Here is a 9,604-nt window from a genome sequence, read left to right on the forward strand (position 1 = left end):
TTTCTCTTTTCTCTGATCTCTGCCTTTTGTTGATAAGCTTGTTTAGTTCTAATCTTTCTATTTCGTCTCTCCTGCTTTTAATCTGCATGTTCCTTCTTCTTTTAATTAGGTCATTTGTAGCTTTGGAATATTTGTTTTCTCTAATACTTTTTGTACTTCCTACTTTCTCTGCCGATTCCCTAATGATATTCACTAAATTCAAATTCATATCTTCGACGGTGTCCTCGTTAGTTCTTAGAGCTTCAAATCTATTTTTAATTTCTAATTGAAATAGCTTCTTGTTATCCGTAATCTTTGCAATGCTGATTTGCTATTCTAAAACTAGTTTATTTCTCTCGGCTCTGAAATTGAATTTAGCTGTGCAACCTACCATTCTATGGCCATTACCTATGTTGACTTTATTTATCACCGTAACATTATTAATTCTCTTGCTCTCGTCTCGGTTCTTATTGTTCCATTTGCGACCTACACGCTTTTCGAAGAAAGAGTTCATTATCCTCATGTTGTAGTTCTCTGCAAAATTGTCCAACATCTCGCCTCTGTCATTTCTTTCACCTACTCCAAACTTCCCAATGCACGACTAATCTCCTATCTTCTTCCCCACTTTAGTATTAAAGTCGCATATTACCAACGTATACTTACTTTTTTCTTGATCCTTTACCCGACTTAAATCATCATAGAAGGATTCAATTTCATGGTCTGAACTCTGTGAAGTTGGTGCATAAACCTAAACTATTTTTAGAGTGTACCTTTTACACAGTCTAATCACAATCCTAGCTACCCTGTCTGATAAACTACTGAACTTGACTACGTTACCAGCAACTTCTCTGTTTATCAAGAATCCTACTCCACTAGATCTTTCTTTGTACTTACATCTATAGTAGAACAGGTGGTGACCATCTTGTAATTGTATCAGCTTTTCTTCCGTTCTTCGGACTTCGTTCAGTTCTCTCTTAATACTCGCTTCCAATTTGCTGCCATTCTCTCCCCTTGTACATCTCACCACCTTACTTTTACCGACATTTTTCTTAAACTTCCTTCTTTCGCGCACCTTCCCAAACTCCGTCACTAACTTCCTTTATCCCTCCTCTGATTCTGCTACAAGCGCAGTGTCGTCAGCAAACAACAATTAGCTTATCTCCCATTTTTCTCCATTATCTTTAATCATCTCCAATCCCCGGCCTATTACCCTCATATTTATCTCTCACACCACTCCATCCATATATAAATTGAACCGCCATGGTGACATGACATCCCTGACGAAGTCCCACCTTTACCTGGAATCACACACTCTCTTCATTTCTAATTCTAACACAGACTCTACTACTATCGTGAAAACTCTTGACTGTTATTGACAGTTTTCCTTCTATCCTATATATCTGCAATACCTCCCACAGTGCCTTCCTGTATAACCCTGTCATAAGCCTTTTCCAAATTCATAAAGGCAAAAAAAAAGTCTTTACCTTTTCCTAAAGCTTTCTCACATATCTGCCTTACCACAAAAATCTGATCCACGCAGCCCCTACCTATCCTAAACCCACACTGTTCCTCACCAATTACACCCTCTGTTCATCTACTAATACTCTTAATCAAAACCCTCCAAAAAGCCTTCCCAACTACACTCAACAAACTGATCCCTTTGATACTACTACACTTAGGCTTGTCCCCTTTTCCCTTGTAAAGCGGAACTACACGGACACTCCTCCAGTCCTATGGAACTTTACCCTCTTTTAGACAAACATTAAACAACCTCACCAGCCAGTCCACCATCACTGTACCTCCCTTTTTTAGACACTCCGCATGACACCCATTCAACCCAGGTGCCTTACCTACTCTCATAAATTTTAAATCTACTTTCACCTCCTCTTTCCTTATTTCTCCTTCATTTTCCTCATTCATCACTGTCATTTTCTTAGTGTTTCCCACTGAAGCTACCTTTCCCTCCCTATTCTCCACATTTAGCAACTTCTTAAGACAATCTGCCCATCTTTCTCTTACTGCCGTCTCTTCCATTATCAGCTCTCCATCTACTACCTTTTCTCCTCTAATTGATTTGCCTCTCTTTCCTCACTTAATTTCCTTGGAAAACATCTTTTTATTACTTTAAAAAAATTCTGTCATACTCTTAGCCCATTGCATATCTTTCCATTTTGTCTCCATTATATTATGCTTTACTTCTCTTTTCTTTGTACCTCTCATATGATTCTTTCGTCCTATTTTGTAACCAATCTGTGAATGCTCGTTTCTTCTTTTCAATAACCTTTTTTCGCTTCATCATCCCACCACTCACTACCCTTCCTTCTATTTCCTCCCGTCCTCCTTGTTCCACACACCATCTTTGCACATCTTGTGACTCCCTCCTTGAACTATCCCCATTCCTCCTGCACTCGTAGTTCTACTTTATCCTTCAGTCCCTCCCACTCTTCTCTCAGCTTCTTGTACTTGTCCTTTTCTTTCTCATTTAAGCAGTTTACTCTAAGCACCTCCCTACCCTCTGCCCTTTTCCTCTTTCTCCATCTCTCCCCCACTCTCAACTTACCTTCCACCAAAATTGATCTGATATCCACCCCCACTCTCTCCCCTTAGAACATGTACATCCAAAACTTCCTACTCTTCTAGTTACCACTATAAAGTCCATTAAAGCCTTATCTACCACCCATCTATCACCCTATTCCATGTGTACTTATGCTTTACTTTCTTCCTAAACACTGTATTTGCTATCATCAACTTTCTAAACACACCACCATCATCTCTCCATTAAGATTTTTCCTGGAACTACACACTAATCAAATCATCTATTGGTTCGTCTCCTACCCTAGCATTGAGATCTCCCAATAATAATACATTGACATTACCCCCTAAGCCCTCTGTACACTCATTTAAATCCACCCAAAAAAGTCCCTTGCCTCTACACTCTTCTCACTACCAGGCCCATATACCCTTACAAAGATCCACATATCCTTTCCCAGTTTCCTCTTCATCCACATAAACCTTGAAGAAACCTCCTTCCACTCCATCACACGCTTACCTATCTCTTCCCTTACTAGTATAGCCACCCCTTCTCTCCCTCGTCCTCCCTCCTGATACCCTCCCAACTACACTCCCAAACTCAAACTCGCCCCTCCCTTTCAACTTAGTTTCACTCAACGCCAACAGATCCATCTTCTCACAAACATACTGCCTATCTTTTCCTTTTTACTGTCATCTGTACCACATCCACGCACATTAAAAGACCCAAACCTTAGGGTTCTGGTTGGAAAACTACCAGAAAATCTTATGCCTTGACTTCTCACAGGAATGTTCCTTTTGGGGCTACTGAGAGTAGGATGCCTAGTCCTATCCCCGTCTTGTTTTTGTCGCCTTTTACGACTCAAATGGGAAGACTCTCCCCTACCACAGGATTCGGTGAAAAAAGTAAATGAATATTCAGAGAATTGGTACAGGTATTAAAAGTGGGGGGACAGCATAACGGATGGACAGTCGCAGTATTATAAACTAGTATCATTTCTCGATGAATAGAAATTTCCTCTATCACAGACAAAATTATGTATGGCTCTGGTCCGTTGGGGCTCCCCATATAGACCCTAAAGTATCAGCTGCATGCTACTGAGCACTTTTTAATCCCAAAATAACATCCAGCCAATACACCAGACGGGGATATTAAATGTAATACGTAGTTAAATTAAATAAAAAATCGTCACCCGGCATCGTTGGGGTGAAGGACCTTCATACATTGTAACGAAATTGAAATGTGGATTCTAGTATGGCTTACGCCAAACGACTTTATTCAGCTTTGATGATATGGTAGTGAAGGCTTCAATCTCAACAACGGCTTCCTTTCGAACGAACGTTTTCCTGTATTTTTCCTAAAATTAAATTAACAGTTCTCTGGAGGAGACATTATTATCCTAGATTAAAAACAAAAATGTCTTCATTGAGAAGATATTTTCCTGTTGGAGAAACGAGTGCTATCGTGGAGGGAAAATGAACGTTTTCTTACAGCAGATGTGTCCGTTTCCCAGAGGAGATGAGTGTTTCCCTGGAAAACGTGAGACCTTGGACGAAAAGGCTCTCTATCCTTAGGCAGCCTCAACTCGAACGCGATCGATAGTGACGTCACACTGGCACAAATCGAAGACTCCCGCGCTGCAACGGTCACTGCGGGAGTCTGGATTTTTGGGCGTTTATCTATTGGTATATAAATAGATATCTTATTTATTTATTTATTTATATATTCATTGTGTTTAATTTATTTGTTTATTTACTTGTCAATTTATTCATTTATCTACTGATGTATTCTTTGTGTTTTATTTATTTGTTTACTTATCTGTTTATTCATTTATCTTCTTACGATACTGAAGCATTGAGATTGCCTCACCACAGTTCATCAACCCATGTTTAATGCTTATAAGATGTGTGAGTACTGATTATTATGTCTTACAGATACATATTTACAAAAATTAACACGGACGTGTGAAATATATTTCTCATTGCTTACAGTGAAGAAAAAATATTAATATAATGAAGTAAGATAATATGAATGTTAGTTTGACAAAAAAAAATAAAAATAAACGCACAAAATTTGTCCACATGTGCAGGAAACTTCGTTGAGTCGACATGACGTCACAACATTCTGTGATTATGGGCCATGCGAAGTTACCCCATATCCCCCGCTTCCCTGCACGTGAATGTTATTGATTTTATGTATAGTATATACTTATATTCGGGCGAAATCGTTGGCAAAGTAGGATCCCTGGAGATGGGAGGGGGGAGGCGTAAGACGTAATCACAGGGGAGGGGGGTAGTAGCAGTTGAGGAAACATGAACATTCAAACGCTTTGGAAGTTTCACAACAATATTCTCATTTATCGTTCTTGGTCATATTTAACCCCTTGATTACGTAGAGGTTACCACGGAAATAAATGCCATATTCAAGCGACAACTCGATCACAAGGAAAAGTGCTACTCGGTAAGGAAGACTTTTATAGAGGTAAATTGTACGGGGGTAGAGTCATCCAGTACTGATAGGGTTTAGAGAATGATCAGCGCCCAGATCTGCAGCAGCAGCAGTTTAATACTTATGGTTGTATTTTCGGCTCTGGAACATCATTCCCTATATACATTCGGTTTTTTAGAGGGTAATGTGGGGCCCCCAAATCACCATAATTATTTCCGCGTCCGCTCAACCGTTATTGGGGCCATTTCGTTATGCCCCAAAATGTCACACGTGAATATTTCACCGCAGCATTTTTTTTTTTTTTATGATTTATTCAGAAGCCAAAATAATTCATATAAAAGAGTGGTATAAATATTTTGTGCAAAGTGTATTTTAATGTATATTTAAGGTTTACGTATTTCTCTTTTTATATACAAGTTTATCTTGAGTACTTGATTTTGTGAGTGAATGAGAAAGGGAGTTGCCGTGTGATGAAGCAGTGGGGGGTAACCCATCTTCAGCTCTCGGGTTCTGTTGTTGACGCGCTGTGTCTCGCTGCATTGCCTTCGTCCCAAGCAGTGTGGCGGAGTCAGAGATAGCCCCTTCTCCGCGAGATGCTGAGATTGCGTGTGTGGAGGGGAGGGGTGGGGGGGTGTCATTGAATGGGTTTTGATTGTAGTTGCATGGGCGTGCGTCTTGACTTTGCCACACACATGTACACCCTTATTCTTCTTCCTCCTCCTCCTCCTCCTCCTCCTACTCCTCCTCCTCTTCTGATTCTTTCTTTTCGTTTATTCATCTATATCAAAGATAATCCTGTCGACATAACACTTTGTGAACGAAAACTATCATTGCAAACTGTTACTGTCTCCCATGAGCAATGAGATGAGTGAATTAAACATAACAAAATTGACCGTTGACTATTTTAGCTCAAATCTCATTAGGGAGCGCAATATCTGACGATCATAAGTCCAGCACGCGATCCATGAGCATCAATGAAATAGAAATGTTAATAAACAGATTTAGAAATATGAAATTCGAAATAAACTCCACGTGAGGACGGAACCTTAATTAGTACGACCTTTCTCTTATTACAGCCTTTTGAAGTACATAGTCGTAATACACATTACAGATTATAATAAGAACTGAGGGAACGGGGGAGGGGGGTCACCTTCTTTCCTCTCTCCCCACCTCCTCCTCCTCCTCCCCGTTCCCCCAGTTCCTCTTATTTGATCTCAGCCGTGTGTATCACGACTGTGTACTTGAAAAAAGCTGAAACAAGCGAAACGTCCTACTAATATTCTAAAGGCTCTGTCCTCACTTTTGGTGTTTATTTCGATAGTCATGTCGGCAACTGCCACTTTCTTACAAATATGAAATTCCAATAACTAACCAATTCATCTACAGATTAGTTTTTAGCTGAATTAAGTCGTCTGTTGTTGGTGTGCATCAATCAATCAAACCAGCCATCCTGAGTCCACTGCTGAACAAAGGTCTCCTTCATAGCATTCCATGAATCACATGACCGCGCCACCCTCTGCCACGTCACTCCTGCAAACCTCTCGATCTCGTCTCTCCACCTTCTGTATGGTCTCCCTCTTCCACACTTCCTATCTCTCTGTGTCCACTCAGTTACACGCTTGCTCCATTGCTCATCAGTCGTTCGCTCTAACTTACCTGCCCAATTCCACTTCCTTTCTTTTACTGCCTCCACAATATGTTTCACTTTAGTCTGCTCTCTTTCGGCCTCTCAGTGTTATTCCCATCATTGATCTCTCCATTCTCCTCTGGGCAGTCCTTAGCTTTGTTTCCATCGCCCTCGTCAGCTTCCAAGTCTCACACCCGTAGATTATTGCTGGCAGAATGCATTGATTGTAAACTTTACGTTTCAGACATAAAGGTAGAGAGCCTCTCAGGATTTTATTATACTTACCAAACACTTTCCAACCAATTGTAATGCGTCTGTCTTTTTATTTCATTATCATGATCTTTCGTCACCCTCACCATCTGGCCTAAATAGTTATACTCTTCAACTTCCTCAAGACTCACCATCAATTACAATCTCTTTACTTTGAACCTTCGTGTTAAACATTACTTTGGTTTTACTTTTATTCATTTTTAAACCTACTTTGAGACTTTATTTAGATCGCTCAGCATATCTTGCAAGTCTTCTGATCTTTCTGAAATAAGAATAATGTCATCACCAAACCTTAGATGGTTCAAATATTCGCCATTAACCTTCAAACCTTTTTCTTCCCAACTCAACCTTCTGAAAATATCTTCCAAACAAGCTGTAAATGATTTGGGTGAAATTGTATCGCCTTGTCGTACTCCTTTCTCGATTCTGATCTTTTCTGTATCTTTATGTAGTCGAATTATAGCGGTACCTTTCGCATAAATCTTTTCTAAAACTTTTACGATATGTTTGTTTGTACCCTGTTTGCGTAGCGAGTTTAGTATTGCTATTTGTTCTACCGAGTCGAAGGCCTTCTCGTAATCTACAAAAGTTAAACACAGAGGAACATTGTATTCTGTTGTTTTCTCGATTAGTTGGTTCGTTGCCTGCAAATGGTCTAAAGTCGAATATCCGCTCCAAAAGCCTGCCTGTTCTCTTGGTTTCCATCTAAAACTTGACTTAGTCTATTTGTAATGATCTTGGAGAATACTTTATATACATTTGATAGCAAGCTAATCGATCGATAGGTACTAAAGTCCTTCTGGTCTCCTTTTTTATGAAGGAAAATCACTATAGCATTGCACCACGATTCAGGGGGCGCTTTCTTGACGTAAGCACTGGGTGTACAACTCAGCTAATTTAATATGAACTTCTTTCCTTGCGTCTTTCAACAGATCTATTGATATACCATCTTCCCCAGATTCTTTCCCTCGTTTCATAGTTTTAGAGCAAATTCTACTTCGTTGTAATATCTGGTAGACTACTAACCTCTACAGATGAATTTACTAACTCAATTACGGTCTTCGACGAGTAAAGCTTTTGGTAAAATTCTTCTGCTCTTTTTTACCATTTTGTCTCTACATTTAATTATTTCTCTATTTCTATCTTTCAAACATATCATTTGCTGTCTTCCTAAAGTATGTCTGCGCTCGGTCACCTTAATGCTTTTACCTTTCCGAATAGTTTCCTCTATTTCATCCATGTTTTTCTTTCTTTTCTCTAATCTCTGTCTTTTATTGATAAGCTTGTTTAGTTCTACTCTTTCTATTTCGTCTCTCCTGCTTTTAATCTGCATGGTCCTTCTTCTATTAATTAGGTCATTTGTAGCTTTGGAGTGTTTGTTCTCTCTAATGTTTTTTGCACTTCCTACTTTTTCTGCCGATTCCCTAATGATATTCACTAAATTCAAATTCATATCTTCCACGCTGTCCTCCCCAAGGCTTATTTTCTTTTTTAAAACTAGTTTATTTCTCTCGGCTCTGAAATTAAATTTAGCTGTGCAACCTACCATTCTATGGTCACTACCTATGTTGACTTTATTTATGACCGTAACATTGCTAACGCTTTTGCTCTCGTCTCCTAATATGAAGTCTATTTCGTTCATACATACATACAAATACTCAAAAGGACCCTTCCCCCATGTAAGGGGGTGGCCTAGTGAAGCTGTTACCCGTCCTACACCACCCACGTATTGCCCGTTCTGTCGATTAAAAAAAAATTGCGTCAGTAAGAACAAAATATCTGAAGTACGACAAGTACACATATGGGTTAAAACCATATTTTCTAGAAGTTTCAGGATGACCGGCAGGGACCGGTAGCAGCCCACGGAGCACCGTGCAAGGATGTCGACGGACACCTCGCCGGTTAGCGGTAGAGGACAGGAGGAGACGGTGCAACGTAATGACTTTTGGTCTCCCATGTTTTGCCTCCGTCGTGTGGTCTCCTGCACGGTCACTTGCCTCTCATGGAGGTCTAGTGGCCTTTCGAAGTGGTGGGCTGCTTGGAGCGGGCCTCTAGAGGAGGAGGACTAAAGAAACCAGTTCCTCAAGACCAGGTAGGCGAGAGCAACAACACATATCTCCGTTAGGACACTGACAAGAAAAGTTTTTGTTTGTTTTGTGGGACTTGTCCCTCTGGTCGCGAGGACAAGCGAAGGCCCGCCCGGGCGGAGCCAGGAGCCAAGGTAGTCCACATCGCGACTGGAGGGTCCTCATTTCGGAAGTTTTCTCTCTCTCTCTCTCTCTCTCTCTCTCTCTCTCTCTCTCTCTCTCTCTTTTTGTTAAGAAAAAGAAAAAATAAGAAGACTTGAGGTTCGCTAGTTGGCTCCTCCACTAAAACAGTCGAATGTTTGGTGTATTATCAATATTAACCAGCGGCTCTTTCCTTGGTAACAATATCGTACAAAGAGATGAAGCCAAAGAAGTGAGAGACTTAGTAAGGAAAAGGTAGCAGAACGGAGGGTGGGTAGAAATTAAAAGTGATCAGGATTTCCTTTTAAGGGAATAATAGTCTCCGTTCATAAAAAGAATGCTGAGTAACTCTGGTCCGTAGGGACGTCACTGGAGTTCCCAAAATATCGGTTACATTAATCACGGTCATTACCTCATATGGGACCAAGGCAGTCCGGAAAGACTAACCGAGATAAACTTGAACCTCTTCGCTCCCAAGGAGATACCATTGAGACGAAAGAAATCGCCCGGCGGCAGTCTTAA

This window comes from Oratosquilla oratoria, chromosome 41 (genome assembly GCF_046742065.1).
Source record: "Oratosquilla oratoria isolate Oo_2021 chromosome 41, ASM4674206v1, whole genome shotgun sequence".
Taxonomy (NCBI): Eukaryota; Metazoa; Arthropoda; class Malacostraca; order Stomatopoda; family Squillidae; genus Oratosquilla; species Oratosquilla oratoria.